The following is a 24,305-nucleotide window of genomic DNA, read 5'->3' as shown; positions in this document are numbered from 1 at the left end:
TTGAGTCTAATAGTCTTATTCATTGCTATATCCAATCTTGGTTTTGAACTATATAAATTATGTAAATATTCATGAAGTGCTTATGAATTTTAATTTTGAAGGTGAAAATCCAAAAACTTGGCCAAGTGAGATTACGAGTCCCTCTAGTTAGTAACCTATAAGGCCAGAATTTTACTCAAATTCTGCTGAAGTAAGGTCCAAGGAAGACACAAATCCTGGTTGTGTGAATGTTATTGTGTTGGGTGGTTTTGATGATGAAACTCAATTTGGGATATAAATTTCAAGGAATGGTGTAGGGCGTTACAAATTGGGAATAAGATTTGGAAATGCGAGAGGTTCGTTTAATCCTTGTCTACGTAGTTAAACGAGGTTTATAATTAAATAAATCATCCAGAAAACTTCCCCCCTTTCTCTTTCTCTATCTTCTCATGTTTAAGTAGGCAAAGCATATAGAGTAGTAAAATTGAAACAAAGGCATGGGAAGATTGTAACTGTCTTGGCATCTTATTATCAAAAATATTATTTTTGTTATCTCTGCATATGATTTAATTTTGTCTCACATCATCACTTGTTGGGTTAAGGGTTGTTAATGTCTCTAGTTCTCAACCTTTTATTTTCACTTATATCTGCTAGTTATTATTATTTTTTCCTTTGTTAACTGTAGTCTCCTACTCGACTGGAGAGCCAACTATGCTAAAATCCACTGAAGATGCTGACCAAGGTTTTTCTCATTTAAGGAGAGGTAATCTAGCTTAACATGGATACTAGTTATCATTTATTACTTTTTTGTTTTTACTCCTTAAGCTTCTATGTTTCAAAGTCTAGATGCCATTACTCATGGAGGGATGTAGAGGTTTCGAATGCATTATTTTGTGTACTTTCTAGAGATTGTCTCGTCTATGTAATTCCCATATAGTCTATACGTTTTTATTCCTCTGTACTTATTCTTGGTGGTTGGCAGCTGAGGCTTAATAGCTTGACAACGCTTTGAACATGTTAAATGTTTTCAAGAGAATGAATTTGTGATTGTGATCTCTCTGGCCAAGGCACCCATGGCCTGCTGACCCACTGGCTTAGCCACATTGGCCTGGCCAACCCCCTCCTGCACTGCCGAAATCTCACCCGGTAACGGTGCTTCCTGCCTCACAGGTCTACCACGCCTAGCACCTCCTCCTCGTCCTGACATCCTAATAAAGGTAACACAGGACATTAGCACATTTACAAATGTGCCGAAACTAAACACTCACGTCCTAATGCATGGACAACTGTAATTCACTCCACGTAAGCACATAAACACATAAGCACTTACGAATTTCATTTCCGGATAATGATAGTCCCGAGGCGTTACTAGAGTTCCGGTTAGAAATAGCATTAATCAAGTGCTTTTCCAACAAGACTCCCAGAGACCCAAGGATCCAATCAACATCCTAGAAATTAAATCCCATACCCACATAGTCACATAAGCATGTTATCAATTAAGCATATAGCATATGATACTACATCTAAGTCTCTATCAAGCGAGACAAACCCATTGTGATCCTAATCACTTCCCACGTACCCAAAGTATTCGAACCCGGTACGCTCTGATACCAAGTTGTTACGCCCTCAAAATAATAACATTAAACCCATCAAATAAGACATGCATTGAGATGTAAAGGTTCCACATTCTTCCATTTATCAGAGTTCTATTACATAAGGATTACATGTTAACAACAAAAGCAAATGCCCTATGGGCTTACAGCTTTCCAAGTTAACACTTGGTTACAACAAAAGAGTACTAACTCATACACATTAAGCCCTTGGCTTGAATTTCCATGTAATACATCAAAAGTAAAACAACAAAAGTGTGCCCGCCTCTAGCCTCCCAAGCTATGTCCTTGGAGGTGGCATGCTACCTGTACCTGAAAATGATATTCCCATATAGGGTGAGCCACAGCCCAGTAGAAATATACTAAACCAACCATGAACAATGACTAAAATATTAGCAATTGATAGATGGCCAACACTGATACATTCACATAAATCACATATTTATGCCACACGACTTATGAGTCCAAGTTACCTTTCATTTTCCCTTTTTCAACGGATAGGCATATAAACACCACCCACATTCTAAACAGATATGTATAACAACAATATCCACATTCTCAGATAAGCAAATAAGCTATATCCACATTATACAACAGATATGTATATCAACAATATCCACAGATAAGCATATAAGCTATATCCACACTTTACAAAGATAAGCATATGAGCTCTATCTTCACTTTACTAGACAAGCATATGAGCTGTATCTACGGAGTTCATCCCCTATCTTCTCCCAACACTATCCGGTTTAGAGGTACATCCCCTATCTTCTCCCAACACTATCCGGTTTAGAGGTACATCCCCTATCTTCCCCTACACCGCGGAGTACATCCCCCATCTCATCCTCTACACATAACGTATACAAACACATGGGTTCTATATACAATCACCCAATACATATAGTTAATGTATTCTATCAACCGTCAAGTTCTATGACACACTTCATTGATTAGTTTCAGTTTGCCTAATCATCATGCATTGTCTACAACAATCACGACTATCCTCCACCGATAGCCCAAAGCAGTTATTTCTAAACAGAACATAAATGCACAATGGATATTCAATCAACATTACATTTCCTCATTTCTCACAATTAATTATCCCAATTAATCAAACAATGTAATTAGGTCATTATCCATAATTAACATTTCAACCCTTAGGTTCCATTTTCATCAATGATTCCACTTTTATTCCATTTCTCTATGCCAAACATGTATCTAGGTTTATTATGAATAAAACCCCAACTTTTGTAAAATTGCACAAAAGCCCAAACTTTTACCAAATTACCAAACCAACCCCAACATCTCAAAATACTAAAATTTAAAGACAAAATCCATAGAGAGGAGTAGGATATCCCTACCTCGAAGTTTAAGCCAAAAAGGAGATGAAGACTCGAAGATCAACGTGCTCCAAATCCAAACTTTTTCAGATTAAATCAAAGCTCTCAACGCCCTCTATCTTTTTAACAAAGGCCCTAGGCTAGATTCACACTCTAGGGAGATCAAATCTTAGAGAGAGTGTAAGTTTAGAGAGAGAGCGTCTCGGATCAAGGGTTTGAAAGAAAAATAAAGTGAAAAAGTGATGTTTCAAAACGCTACTGTCCGCTGATATAAAACACTCTCGCTCGAGCGAAGACTTAGTCGCTCGAGCGACCAGACACAGAAAACTCTCACTCGAGCCAAGAAACTCTCGCTCGAGCCAAAAACTCAAACCTTCAGGTCTGCAACCAGAAGCACGCTCGAGCGACATACCTCTCGCTCGAGCGACATACCTCTCGCTCGAGCGAAGAACAAACCCAGACCGCTCGAGCCAAGAAAAGCTCGCTCGAGCCAAGAAATGCAACTCTCAGGTCCAGAACCAGACGCCATCACTCGCTCGAGTGAAGCCACTCTGGCTCGACCCACCAGACACAAACTCAACTCTCGCTCGAGCGACCAACTCCTCGCTCGAGCGAAGGTCCAAAAATCTGGGCAGCAACACTAGGCTCCCAAACACAACCAACTTGTAACAAACCTGCCCAACACATCCTATAACTCAATAAACAAAGTAAAGAGGATGCAAACTAGATAATAAACAACTACCAACATCCACGGACACATGTCCGGATCACTGTACAACAAGGGTAAACCCGGGATCGCTATAGATTGGCACTGATGGGGAGGGTCGGTCTCGGCAACGGATTCTTACATTTGCTGCCAGGAGGTAGTCATTGATTTTGAATTATGAATTATCAGCTTGTTTGGCATTCCTTGTACCTTTGTTTGTTTTCAAATTTTATAATAAGATATTGAGTTGTATGCTTCTAGAATATCACACAAAAATTATGGCAAAGAAGTAAATTATGACAAAAATACATGTTTATAAGCAAAGCCTATTGAACTCTCCGTACCGTGATAAAATATTTTTTCTACTTTTCAAGTGGTTGAAGGTTCATAAAATTCTGAACTCGTCAAAAATAGTGGATCTACTGTTATTGAAGGTGGTAAGCTTTTTACTTTTAACTTTTAAAATGTAGCTGTTCAGTGTTGATCTTTGCTTCCAAACATAATCTCAAACCTTAACCCGATTGTTTTTGTTGCACTAGATGTGTTTCACAGAGCCTCGTCTTCTGTTGAATTTTTTAATACGCCTTCAGTCATTGTCGTTTTCAAGATTAACGAGTGGGGGATTGTTGCCCAACTATCTTTTTGCAAAGATACATCGGCATACCGTTTTCTTTCTTTTCGGCTTTTCTCTGTCGCTTCTTCTTCTTCTTCCTCTTTATAATATGAAACCTTAATTTGGTATATCACTTGGGCTTAAGCTTTTGGGCCATGTTGGTAACTTGGTATACCCATTCTGTTCAATTTGTTTGGCCAGTAGGTTACTTGGGATGTGACATTAAAATTCTTCAAACTGGACTTGACATGTACAGTGGCAGCACTCTCTTCATTTTGGAGACAAAAAGTTAAATCTCTTCAATAGAAATATTGACTAATAAATTACTTTTGTTTCAAGCTCTATGTTCTTAGTGTTTATACTTACAACTTCGTAACCTATAAAGCCAAAATTTTTTCCTTTGTTAACTGTAGTCTATAGTTAGTAACCTATAGTTAGTAACCTATAAAGCCAGAATTTTTCCCTCTAGTTAGTAACCTATAAAGCCAGAATTTTACTCAAATTGTGCTGAAGTAAGGTCAGAGGAAGACACAAATCCTGGTTGTGTGAAGAATACATGATTTAGTTTAGTTGAACACCTGAACATGGGCACTTTTAGTTGCACACCTGAATAAGGGTACTTAAATTGGTTCCAATCTGTGGGAGAGTCCAATGAGTTTTGTTACTTCTGTTAGTGATTTAAAATGAGAATTAACAATATGTCCCCCAATATATATTATATAAGTATATATATCCAAAATTGTTTTTTTTTTTTTTTTTTTTTTTTGTTCCAGATGTGTTAGCTACACTTTAAGAATGAAGGTACAGAGTATAATAGTTTCTCCATTTGTAGCAAGTGTAAAGATGTTTATAGAAGGATGCCTATATTGGTGATGGGCTGTGTTGTTTTGGGTTATTATGGACAACCTTTGCAATATTTGAATGTGTAAGGATGAAGATAATTGTGCTTTGTGCTGAGAAGAACAAGATAATTGGCTATAGCTAATAGGTATCAAGAAGCTTTGATGTGTAAATACAATGAGAGATACATGTTTTTAAAATTAACATGATTTTATTTTCCAAAATGTAAAATTGTAATTCAACTATATATATATGCAGGTTTGTGAGTGAAACTGCACATGCCAAACCAAAAAAGAACTAATAAGGATATACACGTGTTTTTATGAATGTGATTTATCACAAGCTCATATCTGCATGTCCACGTGAGGACATTTGGGGCAAAAACATTGTTGAATTTCTTTTAATCATTAGTATGCATAATATTAAACAGCAGTCTATGGATTTGCTTAAGCATGATTTATGGTTTTGTAGTTTGAGTCTCTTTATTGTTCTTTACTTATTTGAAGCTTTATGATGTATGGGGTTTCTTCAATTTTATTTACCATCACTTCAACGCATCTCCATTTCCGTAACCTCTATTGCTTGCAGATTCGAACTTTAGGAATGCTAAGGTCCAAATTTCAATCATTGCCTGCTGCTTTTAACGCCTGTTTAATTCCGGAGGAAAAGAGTGAGCCAACAAAAAAGAAAGGACTGCTGAAGTCCACTTTTTCTCGGAACTTTGCTCAGGTTATTTCATTTGCTACTCTCTAGAAAATATGGAAATTCCTTTCCTTCAATTTTATTTATCTAATAAATTTTTTCAGATCCCATCAAGCAATGAAAAAGCAGCAGCAAGATTTGCTCAGTTATGGAACACAATAATCAGCAGTTTTAGAGAAAGGATCTTATAAGTGATAGGTAATCATGGGTCTGAAACTTTGCACAATAATACACACCTATTTTTTTTATGTTGTTTGACTCCTACGATCTAACCTTTTTTTGTGTCCTAACATGTGTTGAGAAATTTTTTATTTTTTTTTCTTCTGATTCTTATTGTATTCTGCTATAGTATGTATAACTTTGTATCATTTCCAGGGAAATGGACCTGTTGCTTGTTCCATATTGGGTTGACCGTGAGTTGGACCACATACAATGGCCTCCATTTTTGCTTGCTAGCAAGGTTTGTCACATGGTTCAAATTTGTTTAAAATGGAAGTGTTGCGAAATTCCCAATTGGAAGTGTTGCGAAAATGGAAGTATTGTAATAGTATAGAACATGATATCCAATTTTATTTATTTATTTATTTTTTCAATAAATTTGACCTAAGAGCAAATAGATATAAGTTAATATTCAAAGAATCAATTGAGAAAATAATGAAAGCTTGTCAATAAAAAAAAGTAATGAAAGTTTGAAAAAAGAAAAAGACAGAGAGAAGTAAGGTCATTTTAACCTTGAGAGCAACTCAAGTCTTGTAGAACTTGAAAATTGGACATTCAAAACATGTCAATCTAAGACTTTTGCTAAATTTTTATTTATTTATTTATTTTTGGGGTGCGAATTTAACAGCTAAAAAAAGAAAATAGAGAAAAATAGCCTAATACAAAATTTATAATATAAAAAAAAAACGCAACGGTCGTAATGGTTTTGTAACGGGGACTACGGCCTTTACATAACAGTGGTGGCTGTTACGGTTGTGAATTTCTATCACACCGCTATAGCGGCCATAACGGGTGGTGGTAACCATTGAAACCATTATGTATGGTTACGGTTGCGTTTTAAAAACATGTTTGAGAATAATTTTGATCATTCGAAGTAGAGAAATTCTACAGGGACAGGCAAGTGTATCATTGGATTGGCTTGCAAAGATAGGGAATTTTTTTGCAGAAGGTCTCGAGTATCTGCTTTCTAATTCACTTAATAAACTTATTCTCTGATGATCAGTGGGTGGAAGCAACGTGCAAGTCTCTGGTCATAGTAGTTGTGATGGAATCTTTGAGAACATACTAAACTTTGTCTCAAGGGTAACACGATTTAACATAATTTTCTGATGACTATATATGTCTTTTGGCTAGATCCCAATAGCGTTGGACATGGCTAAGGACAGCAATGGAAAGGATAGAGAGCTGAAAAAGAGGATTGAAGCTGACGACCATGTCTTGTGCTGTTCGTGAGTGCTATGCTTCATTTCAAAACATTATTAAGATTTTGGTTCAGGGTGGTCGCGAAAAAGAGTAAGTTTTATTACATTCTTATAATTTTGATTGAGAAATGGATATACATAGTACATATTGATGCTTTGTTATATCGTAATGCTTTATTTGTCCAAATGGCCTTTCCAGGGTTATAGAATATATATTAACTGAGGTTGACAAACATATAGAAGAAGGCAAGCTATTAACTGAATACAATATGGGTAGTCTTCCTAGCCTCTATGACCACTTCGTCAAGCTTATCAAGTTCTTGGTATGTATTTGCAATATCATGGCAGTTGTTTTATGTGACTCGTTAATGGGATTTATGAAGTGTTCACACTGATTTAGTTTCATTTCTGCAGTTAGAGAATAAGCAGACAGACAGGGATCAGGTTGTGATTCTTTTCCAAGACATGCCGGAGGTTGTGACAAGAGACATAATGATGGAAGATCATATAAATAGGTGAAGCATTTTGATGTGATTGCTCCTGATTTTATACTAGTGACTTGATGCCATCTGATGTTGGTTACATTTTTTCTTCAACAGCTTGGTAGATTCTATCCATGGTGGATCAGGACATGAGGGGATGGTCCCCCTTGAATATCAATTATTTGCATCTGCTGGAGCAATAAATTTTTCGGTTCAAGAAACAAAAGCTTGGAAAAAGAAGGTGATTGGTGATATCATAATGACAAATTTTAATTCCAAACTATTTACCTATTGATTCATCCTCCTGTCTCCCCCCTCCCCCTCTCCAAAAAAAAATAAAATAAAAGTAGTACCTGTTAACTTTGATGCATTTCTGCAGATCAAACGGCTCGATCTATTGCTTACAGTGAAGGAGGCTGCAATGGACGTACCATCAAACCTAGAAGCTCGAAGGCGCATTTCATTTTTCTCAAATTCATTGTTTATGGACATGCCTTCAGCACCTAAAGTCCGCAATATGCTTTCCTTCTCGTAAGTTTTTCGAGTTCTTTTGCATGTGACCTTAGTTTTCCTTGAATGCGTGTGTTGTATGTGCTTGATTTGTTGGTCGTGTACTTGTTTGTATTTTGTACTCTTATTGTAATTTTCAAAACTAAGCACTGAGGGGTCGTTCGGGAAGTGACTTTTTGTCTAAAATATGTTTGGGAATGACTTTTTGACTTCTTACCAAAAGATATGCAAGAAGTGGAGTGAATTGAAAGAAATCTTTGACGTTTTTGTATGAGTTGAGATTTTTTTAGCTTTTGGGATTTTCTAGTGGCTTTTTTACTTTTAATCTAAAATATTAACTACCCAAACGAGGCCTAAATATTTTCTACAATGTGTGGCCTAGCAGTGAAACCTCTGAAGCCCCTGTAAGAATGCATGTTTCTTCTGTACAAAGACTAGGTGCTGTATGCTATTATCTGCTATTATGAATCTTTTTCTCGTTTGTTATTGATAATCAATTTCTTTTGTATGTGTTGCGGTGATGTTTCTCCTAGTGTTTCGACGCCTTATTACTCGGAAGAGGTGCTATTCTCTCTGCATGAATTGGAAGTGCAAAATGAAGATGGGGTTTCCATCCCTTTTTACCTGCAGAAAATTTTTCCTGGTTAGATTTTCATATGGGCAACATTGGTGGATTGTGTTTTTTTAATAGGCATTTCAAGCATTTTTTGTTTTTTTGGTGGTATCAAATTGATCATGCAGATGAATGGAACAACTTTCTTAAGCGAGTAAAGCACGACAATGAAGAAGAATTTAAAGGATCGGATGAACTTGAAGAAGACAAATTAGAAAAACTACGCCTTTGGGCATCATATAGAGGCCAAATATTGACTAGGACTGGTAAGCTGTTTGTTTTCGTGTGTGGACGTGCTCAGATGCATGTCTGCATGTGTTTTTTCATTGGTTGTCTGTGTATGTGGCGAGAGTGTTCTGTAGCACCAAGATCTTACTATTAGCACATCCTTTCATTTTTCATTGTACTGATACATTATTACAAATGCCAGTAAGAGGCATGATGTATTACCGGAAAGCTTTGGAACTTCAGGCCTTCCTTGATATGGCCAAGGATGAAGGTATTTGCTCGTCCATTTGGAGAATTTGGGATCATTGATGTTACACAGCTTTTCGCTTTGGTGTTAATAAAAATGCTAGTATTCTTTTTATTTGAATGAAAAAATTGTTATACATCAAGATACTCTGAATGCACGTTTGTTACTTGATGACTACCCATGATCAGATTTAATGGAAGGCTACAAGGCTGTTGAATTAAATATGGAGGATTAGATTAAAGGAGAAAGGTCATTGTGGGCACAATGTCAAGTAGTGGCCGATATGAAGCTTACATACGTGGTCTCATGTCAGCAATATGGGATTGACAAACAATCTGGAAATCCTCGTGCACAAGACATTCTAAGGGTTATGACAACGTATGTGTTCCGGTATAGTCTTTTGTGGATTTGGTGATTGTCATAATTTACCATTGTCATATTTCCTTGTCACAGGTATCCATCTCTTCGTGTAGCTTACATTGATGAGGTTGAAGAACCCAACAAAGATGCATCTAAAAAAATTAACCAGAAGGTTTACTATTCTGAGCTAGTGAAGGCTGCTTTGCCTAAGTCTGCTAATTCTTCAGAGGCAGTACAGAATTTGGATCAAGTAAAAAGTAAGGCTTTCTTTTAAAACAGACTTTGGATCAGTAGTTTTAAATTTAATAGGAGATAAGATAGTCTCAACCAAATACTACTCTACTTGATAGTGCTTAGATTGCTTATTGAGGTCATGAGATTTGCTGGAATTGATCGGAGGCATTGTCACCCCTATAACTGATATTTGCCACATCATTCTTCAACCACACTCTTTGATGTGGTGAAAATGAATTACAAAGTAAATAAACCATGAATTTGTGACAAGTTATTTACTTGAAAGTGTTGCTACCCAAAATCGCTTGGAAGAATCTACTGTTGCACATAAATAACTACTATGATCTCATAAGGCACACTTGAAAATTATATAGATTTCCACATTTAATTAATTTGAGTCTCTTCCCAAAGAATAATGCTTCGTCATCTTTAATTCTGCTGGTCTGCTGCTGCCGCTGCTGCTAGTTTGCTGGTCTTTTGTATAATTGATGAGTTACTAATGTTTTTAATCTTTTGTATAATTGATTTATTACTAAAACTTTTAATTTATTTTTTTGCAGATTGGATTGGGGTGGCATTTTTGATGTGCAACAATGATGTAATTTGTTTGAATGTTCATTTTTGTTTGATAAGGATACACATACAGTTACACTAGTTATTGTTAGATTTTTGGTGGAATTGAACAAGTTATAACTTTTGGATATTTTGTGGATATTTCACTATTTTATTATATCAGGATGAAATTATTTGTAATGATGAATGTATATTTTCATTTTGTTAATTCGTAAATGTGTTGATAACAGGTTAGGTTAAGTTGTGATAGAATTGCTATATTCAACAGGTTTCAACATGAACAGGGTCATATTTGTTGAACTAAAATTTAGATTTTGATAAAATAGGTATATAATGTGGAAAAAAATATTATGAAATTATTGACAAAATTTTTCATCCTTAAAGAAGGTTTTTTTGTCTCTTGTTTGGCTTAGGTGGATGATTAATTTTGTCATAAATTCTTTATTTCGTCGCTAAATAAATTTGTCATAACAAAAAATATTGTCACATTTTGTCACTATTATCCTCAATGTGTGACGAATTTTTTTTGACATTATTTCATCATTTTTAATGATGAATTTGTTTTTATCTCTATTGGTAGCTTCTTTGACAAAAAATTTTCGTCTTCGTTTATATTAAACGTGACAAAATTATTTTGTCTCCATTTCTTATATTTATGACAAAATACTTTTGTCTCTAATTTCTCCTTTAATGACAAAATATTTTGTCGCTAATTACTTATAAGTATGTTCCCAACAGAGTGTATTGGAGACAAAAAAAATTCGTCACAAATTTATCATTTTTAATGATGAATTTGTTTTTGTCTCCATTGGTAGCTTCTTTGACAATTTTTTTTTTGTCTTCGTTTATATTAAACGTGACAAAATTATTTCGTCTCTATTTTTTATATTTATGACAAAATACTTTTGTCTTTAATTTCTTCTTTAATGACAAAATATTTTGTCGCTAATTACTTGCAAGTATGTTCCCAACAGAGTATTGGAGACAAAAAAATTCGTCACAAATTTATCATTTTTAATGATGAATTTGTTTTTGTCTCTATTGGTAGCTTCTTTGAAAAAAAAATTTCGTCTTCGTTTTTATTAAACGTGACAAAATTATTTCGTCTCTATTTCTTATATTTATGACGAAATACTTTTGTCTCTAATTTCTTCTTTAATGAAAAAATATTTTGTCGCTAATTACTTACAAGTATGTTCCTAACAAAGTGTATTGGAGACAAAAAAATTCGTCACAAATTTATCATTTTCAATGACGAATTTTTTTTTTCGTCTCTAAGACCCTTTAGCGACGACCCTTTGGAGACAAAATGGGTGACGAAAAATGTTCGTCGTAATTAGTTTGGGTGACGAAATATATACATTTTGGGACAAATTTGTTTCGTCTTTAAATCCCAAATTTGTTGTAGTGATTTCTTTTCAGGTGACTAGTTGAGGATCACGAGCATCCTACAAGATCCAAAGAGTATTTCCATACCACTACTCCACAATTGGCGCCGTCTGTGGGAATACTCCAGCACATCCATGGCGGGCGTGACGGAAGATCCTCTGGTAGTCGCTGACGACCTTATGCCATGAGTTGATACCACTCCAAGCAACATGCTTGGGCCAGAGAACATTACCACACGAAGGGTCTTGAACTTTGACGCAGTTGCCCAGACCTCGCCCTCGACATTAGCACATGAGACAATGCAAGCGATTATGGATCAGGCGAAGCAAAACAAACAGAGGTTAGAAAACATGATGACTGAGAACAAGCGCCTTCGACAGGATTTGGCCTTGGAGGTGGCAAAATCCCAACAGGCTGCGCGCTAAGATCCGGCACGACCTTTGAGAAAGGACGGTCGACGACCTCGAATTCGGAGACAAGATAGTGGCAGTGATTCTAACTCATTATCCCCAGAATCCAAAAAGAAGGGACGAGTCAAAGTCTCCAGTTCTTCTGAGAGGAGTCCGCGTGCACGGAATAAGTGAAAAAGAAATGATTCAGTCAAAGAGGATCAACATGACCCCTTTGTGCGACATATCGTAAGGGCAATACTACCCAAAAATTTCAAAGCTCCATTGTTCACCCTACACGATGGAAAATCGGACCCCACTGATCACATCCGTCATTATAAGCAAGCCATAACGCTACATGCAGATGACAAGGCCCTCATGTGTCGAATATTTCCGAGCAGTTTGAGACCATTGGCTGTCAGATCGTATTATAAACTGGAACCGGCATCGATTAAGAGCATCCATCAACTCTAACAATCCTTTAGGGCAAGGTTCATCACCAATGAGGTTCAGCTAAAGCAGGCCAATTCTCTCTACGCAATGCAAATCCAACTAGGGAAAACCCTACGAGCGTATTCGGCGCGCTATTGGGAATGCTTCAATCTCGTAGATGATGCTTGCAATGACTCCATGGCTATCACCGCCTTTAAAATAGGATTGCACCCTGATAGTGCCCTTCGCAGCTCTTTGACCTGAAGGCCCCCCAAAATAGTCTAGTTGTTAATGAAGAAAGTCGAGGAATACTGCAAAGTGGAAGATGACGCCCTGCGGATCAAAGCCGGGCACAACGCCAACAAGACGGCCCCATATGAGATTGTTCAGCCGATAAATTCTATACCATCACAGAGCCCTGAACCACGGAATAGGGCTAAACGAGACAAAAGACGAGATTCGCGCCGATCAAATGACCAATGTTCACACCGGGCTAATGAACAACTTCATATGGATAGCAGGCGCATAAGGCGCGCGGACAAGAAATATACGGAGTTGTCGGAGCCGATCAGCACGGTTATGTCTAAAGTTTAACATCTTTCGTTCTTCAAATGACCACCCAAGATGGTGGGACCCCCCGACACGAGGAGACGGGATAGGCGGTGCGAATATCACAAAGACCACGGTCATGATACCGACAATTGTTATGCATTGAAAGATTATCTTGAGGAGTTGGTACAAGGCAGTCAGCTTAAGAAACACATCTGAAAGAACAACTCAACCAAAACAGTTGCTTTATGGCAGGATTCACCTCCATTCGGCGTAATCTATATGATGTACAGCTTGCCGACGGCATCCGCGATACATACAATTCAGTCGCATCCTAACCCCCAAAAGCAAATCACACCAGCAAAACGGACCCATGAAGCTGCGAGTATTACTTTCGGTGATTCTGATTTGGTCGGCGTGACGTTTCCCCACATTGATCCCTTGGTCATCGAGCTACGCGTAAACCGATTCACCATTGAACGTTTTCTCATTGACCAAGGGAGCACTTCGGAAGTTATGTACTACAAGACCTTCGTCAAACTTGGTTTCACTGAGTCGGACCTGCCTCCAGCTCATTGTCTGTTATTTGGCTTCAACACTAATCCGGAATATCCATTGGGCAAAATCACACTACCAATTCGGGCGGGCTCCCAGTCAGTGAATGTAGAATCTTTGGTTGCCAAGCTTCCTTCGCCGTATAATCTCGTCATGGGACGAACTTGGCTGCATACCATGCAGGCTATGCCAAACACATATCATTAACTACTTTACTTTCCGAATGAACACGGCAATGAGCAAATTCGAGGTTCCCAGAAATCGACGCAGACATGTTATCTTCTTGCCGCAAAGACACTAAGAGAGTTGGAAGTGAACTCAATTGAGGTGCCGGATCGAGAGATCCTCAACGACGTTGGGCGGCTCCCAAGTAAAAAGGCAACCGGAGCCCTAGATCAAGTTGAAATTGACGGGAATCCGTACAAGTTCTTCATAGTCAGCGCCTCCCTGAATAAAGTCAACATGCAGGAGCTAATTTCCTTCTTACTCGGCAACCTTGATGTATTTCCATGGTCACCATATGAGATGCCGGGGGTGGATCCATCTGTGTCTCAACACCACTTAAACATTGATCCCAGATGTAAGCCGATTATTCAGAAAAGCCGGCGGTCAGCTGCGGAACACACTACTGTCGTTGTCGAAGAAGTTGACTAGTTACTTGATGCCGGGGCAATCCGCGAAGTGACCTATCCTACATGGCTGTCAAATACTGTGGTCGTAAAGAAGAAAAATGAAACTTGGTGTGTTTGTGTGGATTTCACGGACTTAAACAAAGCTTGTTCCAAAGATTGCTTTCCCCTCCCCAGAATTGACCAACTCGTAGATGCAACGGCACATCATCAACGTATGAGCATCTTGGATGCATACAGAGGCTACCATCAAATTGCCATGCATCCAGAGGACCAAGACAAAACTGCATTCCTCACCCCAATAAGAATCTATTGCTATAAGGTTATGCCTTTTGGGTTGAAGAATACGGGAGCAACCTACCAAAGACTAGTCACTGCCATGTTCAAGGAGCAACTCGGCCGTACTATGGAAGTGTACATCAATGATATGGTGGTCAAGTCCAAAGAAGAGCAAACTCATTTAGCCGATTTGGAAGAGACATTCGACATTCTTCGCAAATTCAAAATGATGATGAACACTTCCAAATATGCCTTCAGTATCGGATCCAACAAATTCCTTGGCTACATTGTCAACCACCGCGGAATCGAAGCCAACCCGAGGCAAATCACAACAATTCTAGAACTCGGCTCTCCTCGATCGGTCAAAGAGGTTTAGAAACTGATGGGAATGGCTGCTGCACTCAACAGATTCATCAGTCGTTCCACAAATCGCTGCTGACAATTCTTTCATACCCTTCGGCAGGGTAAAGCTTTTGAATGGACCCCTGAGTGCGAAGCCGCTTTTAAAGGTTTGAAGACTTACCTCTGATTAGTTCCACTCTTGACAACACCTTCGACAAGTAATCTGCTCATTTTATATCTGGCAGTTTCTAACCAGGTTGTCAGCGCTGTACTGTTAAAGGAAGAACTAGAAGAGCAGCGGCCAGTTTATTATGTGAGCAAAACAATGGTTGACGCCGAAACACATTACCTTCCATTGGAAAAACTCGTCCTTGCCCTCGTCGTGACAGCAAGAAAACTGATGCATTACTTTCAGGGACATACCATTGGGGTACCAACGGACTACCCCCTCCGCTCAGTACTCCATAATGCAGAAGCTTCAGGGCACATTTCAAAATGGGCTTTCGAACTCGGCCAGTACGATATTCAACTTCTGCCTAGAACTTCAATCAAGGGGCAAGTGCTCGCCGACTTTGTGGCGAATTCACTGGATGTCTCGCCGACTTTAAGTCTGATCAAATTCAACCTAACCCGAACTGGAGAATTTATGTTAGGGACATTTGGTAGTTGTGTTGTGACAGATCATCCAACCAACATGGTTGTGGGGCGGACGTAGTGATCATGGCTCCCGACGGGGCAATAATCGAGCAGGCTGTTAAACTGAGCTTCAAAGCAGCGAACAATGAGGCCGAATACGACGCATTGTTAACCGGCTAAAGGAACACACATCTCCTTGGTGCCGGGAATTGCCCCCTCAAAGTCAATTCAAATCAATATCATAGAATCAAGTCCAAGTTGGATGTACCCCATCACTGCATTTTTATCTTCCGAATAGCTCCTGACGAATAAGAAAAAAACGCACAAACTGTGAAACAAAGCCCTGTGATATTACTTAAATCTATAAGGGAAGCTTTACAAAAAATCCCTTTCCGGTCCATACCTAGAATGTGTTCATCTAGATAAAGCCGAAGAACTCTTGACTGAAATACATGAAGGTAGTTGTGGTGCCCATTCTGGTGGGCGTTCTTTGGCTCATCAAGCTGTAACACAGGGGTACTACTGGCCGACCATGAAAAATGATGCCGAGTGTTACGTCAAGAAATGTGAACAGTGCTAGAAGTTTTCCCCTTTAACCCATTTTCCTGTCGAGGAGTTGAGTTTAATCACCAGTCCTTGGCCGTTCGCTCAATGGAGGCTTGATATCATCGGGCCATTGCCACGGCCCCAAGTAACAAGCGATTCTAAATTGTCACGACGGATTACTTCACAAAATGGGTTGAAGCGGAGGCACGAACACACATCCGTGATACTGATGTTAGGCATTTTATATGGAAAAATATCATAACACGATTCGGCATTCCAAGAGCACTCATTTCAGATAACGGCACCCAGTTTGATTGTGGCGTCTACCGAGAATTGTGCAACGCGTATGGTATTCGGCCCTACTTCTCCACCCTGGCTTATCCATAGAGCAATGGTCAAGCGGAAGCCTCCAAAATGCCATCTTGGACGGCATCAAGAGCAGGCTGGAGAAAGCTAAAGGCAGATGGGTCGAAGAATTGTCGAGTGTGTTGTGGGCTTATCGCACTACTCCGAGGCGATCCACTGGAGAAACGCCATTTGCTTTATGCTTCGGAACCCAGGCAATCATCCCCCTGGAGATCGACCTCCCAATCTTGAAATCGAAAGTTTTTTATATGGGTAGAAATGACATGATGTTGGTCTTAGATTTGACTATGATTGAAGAACGAATAGATCGTGCCCTTGCATCCATGGCACGGTACCAGCAGCAGCATGCTAAGTCGCATAATCAACGTGTTCAGCTACGCCGCTATACACCAGGAGAATTGGTCCTAAAGAAAGTACTTCCAGCTGCCAGGAATCCGGTTGACGAAGAATTGGGTCCTAACTGGGACAGCCCCTATCAGATCGATTCAATCGCGGGAACAGGGGCATATCGACTCAAAGACATGTCTGGGAGAAGTCTGCTTCGTCCTTGGAATTCCACGCATTTGCGTAAATTTTATCATTAGCCCGACTCGTGGGGCATGATAACCTGTTTTGAATATTCACCGTGTACAACTTTCACTTTTATAATTCAAGACTTCTTATCTCGCTATATGAAATTTTAGTTCGAAGATAAAAGCCTCCGAATTCGAAGCCCCATCAGTGAATGACACTTTTGGGTCGAATAAGTCTCCAGATTCGGAGCGCCCATCGTGGATTTCGCAATTGGCCCAGATGAAAGCCTCCAAATTCGAAACCTCGTCCGCGCAAGACACGTTTGGGCCGAATAAGTCTCCGGATTCGGAGCGCCCTTCGTGGATTTCACGTTTGGCCGAGATAAAAGCCTCCAAATTCGGAGCCCCATCAGTGAATGACACTTTTGGGCCGAATAAGTCTCCGAATTCAGAGCGTCCTTCATGGATTTCGCAATTGGCCTAGATGAAAACCTCCGAATTCGGAGCCCCATCCGTGTAAGACACATTTAGGCCAAATAAGGCTCCGGTTTTGGAGCGCCCTTCGTGGATTTCATGATTGGCCCAGATGTAAGCCTCCGAATTCGAAGCCCCATCCGTGCATGACACATTTGAGCCGAATAAGTCTCCGGATTCGGAGTGTCCTTCGTGGATTTCGCGATTGGCCTAGATGAAAGCCTCCGAATTCAGAGCCCCATCCGTGCAAGACATATTTGGGTCGAATAAGTCTCCGGATTCGGAGCGCCCCTCATAGCTTTCACGATTGGTCAAGATAAGAGCCTCCAAATTCGGAGCCCTATCAGTGAATGACACTTTTTGGCCGAACAAGTCTTCGGATTTGGAACACCCTTTGTGGATCACGATTGGCCAAGGTGAAAGCCTCCAAATTCGGAGCCCCATCTGTGCATGACACTTTTGGGCCGAATAAGTCTCCGGATTCGGAGCGCCCTTCGTAGATCACGATTGGCCAAGATAAAAGACTTCAAATTCGGAGCCTCATCCGTGCATGACACGTTTGGGCCGAATAAATTTCCGGATTCGGAGGGCCCGTCGTGGATTTCACGATTAGCCAAGACAAAAGCCTCCAAATTCGGAGTCCCATCCGTGCAAGACACGTTTGGGCCGAATAAGTCTCCGGATTCGAAGCGCCCTTCGTGGATTTCACGAATGGCCAAGATAAAAGCCTCGAATTCGGAGCCCCATCTGTGCAAGACATGATTGGGCCGAGTTTGGCCAAGATAAAAGCCTCCGAATTCGGCGTGCTTTTCGTGAATATCATAATTGACAAGCATAAACGTAGTTAACGAAAAATGGAAAATGATCGTAACTGAATTTATAAACATAAATTGAAACAACATGCAAACATTTAAAATAATATGTTTCATTGAATTAATCGATAATACATAATTTGCTCCCAATCTACATTAGAGCGATACAATATGTTCAGTTTTATTCGGCATCCCCCTCGTCATCGCTCTTCTCGACTTTGAAAGCCGTAAAGGGAAAATGACAACTTTGATATAGCGGCGACGCCGAATCAACGCTTGCTGCCCGGAGAGCCTCTACGGCCTGGAGAGCTTTGATCCACCCGTGCTTAAATCCATGATTCTCGCATCGGCAGACCTCCTCGGTGAGCTTTACCTTAGTCTTCTGTATCTTAACTTTTTGACCACCGTGGAAGCCTTGTTCATAAGCCCTGGTCTTTGCGGCCTCTATTGCAAACATGATTGTCGTATCTCGGTCGGCAATCGCATGACTTATAAGCCGTTGGGTCACCTTTTCTTCCATAATCGGGTTAGCTTGGCCAGCCGATTTTGTCTCGACAGTTTTGACCTTGCCTTCTCCACGCGAGCTTCTGAGCTTCGAATGCATTTATCCTTTTGCTCTATCTCCCGCCGTGCGGCACGAAGACGCATGCCAATTTCATAGGCGTTATACAGGCTTTTCACTGCTCCATGGATGCCCTCTCGAAACACTTCGAAATCAGGTCGACCGACCATCGACTGCTGGACTTCTGGTGGAAAAATTTGTCAAGCAAACTCGACTACCACATTTGGGTCGTGCACAATTGAATCCGCTTCCGTCATCGGTTTGTTCCCCACAAAAATTGCAAAACTTAACGGATGCGATGTCGCAATGGTTTCTCCTCTCGAGCGTGGTAGAGGGAGTTGTCTCGTTGCTATTTTTCCCTTGTGGGTGACCTACTTCGACGACGTGGGAACTGGCATTTTTCACGTTCCCTCGACGTCCTATTCCCCATACGCGTAGGCTCGCCACTGCGATTCATCTCTGCGTCTAACGCCGCAAGGGTTCTCCTTTCTCCTCTGTTATTGATGAATAATCTTCTTGTCATTCACAATTGTCCACAGTGCTCTTTTCCTCCCTCAATTTATTGGCTCTAAACGCAACAATGGCCCTTCCACGCACCCACGCGCACCCACCACCCACCCCATTTATACCTTACAAGTGCAGCACCCCCGAGGCGATCTTATCAATGCTAAATTTCAAAACTTGGTACCGATCATCTCATGTGCCCTAGCCACTCCATGAACTAATAGCGCTCGGCCTTTTAGATCATGCATTAACTAGGTCAAGGGAAGATTCATTAATCTAATCGGCTAGACGTCGAATATGCCTTGAGCCGATTTACTCGTTATTTTATCGAATATTCATGCACCTTTCCAAATTGTTAACTGCCGATTCGTTTATCTATTCGGCTAAATAGCAAAGACAAGCATAGGTTGTTTGATTGATTCGGTTAATTTCTCGGATGTTTAGTTTACTCATGCAACAAACATAAAAGCGTAAGGAATTTTTATTAATAAATTGAAGACAAATAGTATACGCAGTAAACCAAAAAGCATAGGAGATGTTCATTAATAAATTGATTACAGATAGTAGTCATTTTACATATGAAAATTATCTTACATTTCAACTTCCAGTCAAAGTACATAAATGAAAATCTACTAACAAAAACCTACAAAAACTATGCATCTAAGATGCCTAACAAAAATCAAAATATCACCCTAATCAATTTTCAAGGTCAGACTCTAGCAGCTCAACGTCCACTTGCTTGTATGGAATCAGCTGCGCCAATGTCACATTCGCGGCAGTGAAGGCTTTGAGCCAGCCGTGTTTGAAGCCCCGATTCTCAAACTTGGGCACTTCTTCCACGTAGTTTTTCAAGGCGGCGTCCTTCCCAGCTTGGAACACTTTGGAAATCTCGGAGTCGGCTAATTCCTTTGCCTTTCTCGACTGTTCCAAATCAGCTTCAAGCTTAGCGATCGCCTCCTTGGCTAACTTGAGTACATCTTCGCTTGTTTTTGCCCTTTCTTCAGTGGCCAGCCTTAGTTGGTCGGAATTCCTCGCACTCTCGGCCTCAAAGTCAGCTCTCGCACATTCCTCCGCTGCTTTCGACGCCTCGGAATCGACTCTTTGTGAGGCTTCCAAAGCCTTGCTCTTATCATTTTCAATTTCGGCTTTCAACAAGCCGATTTGTTGTATAGTGTCATGTTGATGACAGCCGATTTCGGCTATCCTGCCCACCATTTGCAAAACAAGAAAATAGAGTTACAAAAAATAAGAAAATATATATATATATATATATATATATCTAGGCGGAGGACTGTAGATAAGGCATATACTAATAAGGCCGATTGAGCGGCTAATGCAATTGACAATAGATCTGGCTCCGCTTGAAATGTGGCTCTGTCAACCGGTAAGAAAATTGAGGAGGCCAGGCTTAAGGCCACAGCCGGGTCCTTCAAAGGCGACGCATTAGAGGCAATCGGCATATTTCTTATCCTTGGTTGAACAGTGAATGGAACGACCAAGTCTGATTCCTCAATGCGCGGTCGTTTATCGATTTGGTTTTCACCAGAGACGGCTTCTCTCCCGGCGGGGCTTTTTTCCCCCCTTTTCTCAGCCTCCCGATCCCCCTATTCTACCTGCTCTGTCTCGGCCATTTCGGTCCGAGCCGTTTCTTCCTCAATAACAGGAAGAGAGGACTCAACGACGGCAGTGGGTGGAGTTTCCGATCGGATGGCCTCGGCCCTCCTCCAGGCGGCCATCTTTTCGGCGTTTTTCCTTCTAGCAAGTTGCGTGAGCGACTCCCCAGCCATATTCTCAGAATATACGCCGAAAAATTCTTCTAAGTTTGTAAAAATGTCTACGAATGAGATGTCCCCCCGGCCTGAAGTCGATGGAGGGTTGGACGAATTGAGGCCGGCTTCCTTGAAGGCCAAGTTTATAGCCTCGTCTACCTTAACTTCTTATTAGTTTGGCTCCTCGGCGACCCCTTCGGCTGCTTGTTCTTCCACCTGTTGCAAATCGGAGGCTTCCAAACCAATTTGCCTTAGGTTTCTAAAGTTTGGGAAGATAAGGGCCGTAAGATGCTCTTCACCCCTCGGAATTAGAATGTTGTCTGCCGCCGAAAACGTGGCGTAGGTTGGCTCGTATCTTAGAAAAATGTGGGCCGCCCTCCCTTGTTTCTGAAGGCTTGGACGGCCAAAGAACTGGAGTGTGATTTTAATGTCTGCAAGTACGGCGTCGTTGGCTGAAACCAAAACTTTCTTCAAATTGTTGCCTGCATAAACAAAACGGTAACTACACAGAAGAAAGGCCGAATAAATATATAATAAAAAACAATTAAAAAGAGCTATACGGCCTCCTGGTTCGCCTTTTCATCTTGGCACGGGATCTAGGCAATCTTCACCACCGAATTCCCAGTTGCCTTGGACAACGACCATTACATCGTCAACACGCTTTCCAAAGCTGGCAAGCATAGTCACTAAGTGATGATCGGTATCCTTGGCCCTGAGAAAATAGCATCCCAACCGGCCAGTAGATTTGGCTAAGGCATAACAATGTCGAATTGCAGGTATACCAAGATTAATCCTAAGGTGTCCGTTCAACTCTATAATTTCCATTGTGATTCGGAAAAAAAATTACATTAGGTTGGGAAAAGATTAGAACCCAGTGTCGAAGGACGGCCCTTAAAAATAGGTGAAGGGGAAAACGGACTCTGCCCTCAGCAATTGATAAGAGAGGAAAAATGATTGTACTTTCATCAGTCCTCTCCATATCAGTGGTCCTGTTTGCCACGAGTGACAGATGAACGTTATCGGGGATGGAATAATGGGGTCGGAAACCGAAAATTAGTTCTCGAGAAAGCAGTTCTTTCAAGTGTTTTTCCATCCTAGCCAGCCTAAGGATTATGCAAAACTAAAAATAAACAAGGAAATGGGATTCGAAATGAAGGAGAAGAGAACTTACAAGAAGCAGAAGAGACAATGAGAAACAGGAGGAAGTTGTAGAGGTTGCGAAATGAAGATATATCGAAAGGCAAACCAGAAGCTTTGAGTATTCAAAAAAACTTACTTTCGAAGGGACAACAAAGTTTCAAATCGCATTAAATGAAGAAAGCATACGAAGAGGCGGGAAGATGTAATGATGCCTGAAAAGCGTGTGTTCTGACATGCGTTGGAATGAGGTTAACCACCATTCTTTCCTTGACTTTTCAAGTTCGAAACCAAACATGCCGAATAACTAGCGTTAATAGGATGTTTGGGGGGCAATTGTAGGAGCCGAATATTATGAAGGCAATAAAGCCGAATAACGGTATACGGATAATCAAGGACATAATTTGTATTCGACTTCATCTTGGGCGACCCCAAAGCCGAATATATTAATCGGCCGTGGAACCAGTCGAATAAAAGCCGAATACATAAACGTGCAATGGATTAAGGGTGGACCCGACCCTGAGGCCCAAAAGAAGAATATAAATAGAGGAGTATCAACCAAAGAAAGGTAGGTGAGAACAAGTAAGTTTAACTTGAGATATAAGAAACCAAGGGAGTATACACTGACTTATCCGTCGAAGTACTAATTCCGGCACCCTCGCCCGGAGTGTTCATTCCTTTTCAGGTGACTAGCTGAGGATCACGAGCATCCTACAGGATCCAAAGAGTATTTCCAAACCACTTCTCCACAACCATGTGTGCTTGTTTTTTGTTTTTTTTTTTTATTAATTTTTTTTGAAAGATTACATCTATACTATATATAGGTATGTAATGTATAGGTACATAATGTATAGTATACATAAATATGGAAAAATAGGAAATTAAATTGTAAATTATGGGAATTACCATAAAAGTGTTCTTTTTTTAATTGAATTTTAAAATAGATTAGTATATTCTCTTTTTTGAAAGCCATAAATCATGAAATAATTACCTAATAGAATTTTGTTTAATTGTTTAAAATTAATAAAATCAAGAAATTAAATATGAAATTTTGAAACTATGATAAGGCTTTTTGTTACAACAGACCCACTTGTTTCCGCACTACAGGAAAAAAACACTTTTAGCAGTGTTCATGTTAATCACCAAAAAGTGTAATTTTTGTCATTAAAAGTGTCAGCAACGCAAAAAAAAAAAAAAAAAAAAAAATGATCATTGAATCCATGTCAGTAAATGATTCGGCGACCAAATAAACTATGGTCACTTTATGAAAGAATCAGTGACCAAATATTTTAGTCATCAAACACTAAAAATTTCGTTGCTATAAATTAAAATTTAGTAACTAAAAGTAGCCTTAAGCAGATGCTCATGTTAGGTTTTAGTGACATATAAACACGTCACCAAAATATCTTTTAATGTTGAAGCAAATTGGTTGCTGAATGTCAAATCTTTTAGCACCAATCAAGTTTTTGGTTGCTAAAAATCTATATCCTATTTTACATAGATTTTTAGCAACCAAATCAAATTGTCACCAAAAGTAAATTAACAATTGAAAACTTGTCACAAAAAATTCATTATTTATATATTTTTATAATTTTCCTATTTAGTTCCTAAACCTAGAAAAAACAATCCAAACCCAAACTTACTTTTCTTGTGCATCATTTCTAAACATACACGCAATCAAAAAAAAAATGAAATAAATTAAACCACTCATGCAAAGCATCCAAAATATAAACTTAATTCAAAAGTAGTAACATATTAAATATAAGCAAAATATCAAATCCATTTAACATAAGTACAAATTTCTTACAATCTGAAACTTCAAACATGTACATTCACAATGTCAATGTGAACATTAATGTGCACTTCACCCTTATTATTGGAGAAATTACAATTCAGCCTATATTTTCAAAATAAATTTCAAATCAATGATAAATTTTATCAACTTTAATAATTGAAATAATGAAC

General features: G+C 39.6%; 1 pseudogene; it reads left to right on the top strand.

The window, feature by feature from the left end:
• Positions 1-5,043: 5,043 nt before the first annotated feature.
• LOC114290526 (callose synthase 3-like) lies at positions 5,044-15,737 on the top strand (annotated as a pseudogene).
• The last annotated feature ends 8,568 nt before the right edge of the window (positions 15,738-24,305 follow it).

Source organism: Camellia sinensis, chromosome 3 (assembly GCF_055761805.1).
Source record: "Camellia sinensis isolate YWXY chromosome 3, ASM5576180v1, whole genome shotgun sequence".
In the NCBI taxonomy this organism is placed as follows: Eukaryota; Viridiplantae; Streptophyta; class Magnoliopsida; order Ericales; family Theaceae; genus Camellia; species Camellia sinensis.
Note: the sequence above shows the minus strand (reverse complement) of the source record. Positions and strands in the feature narration are given on the sequence as shown.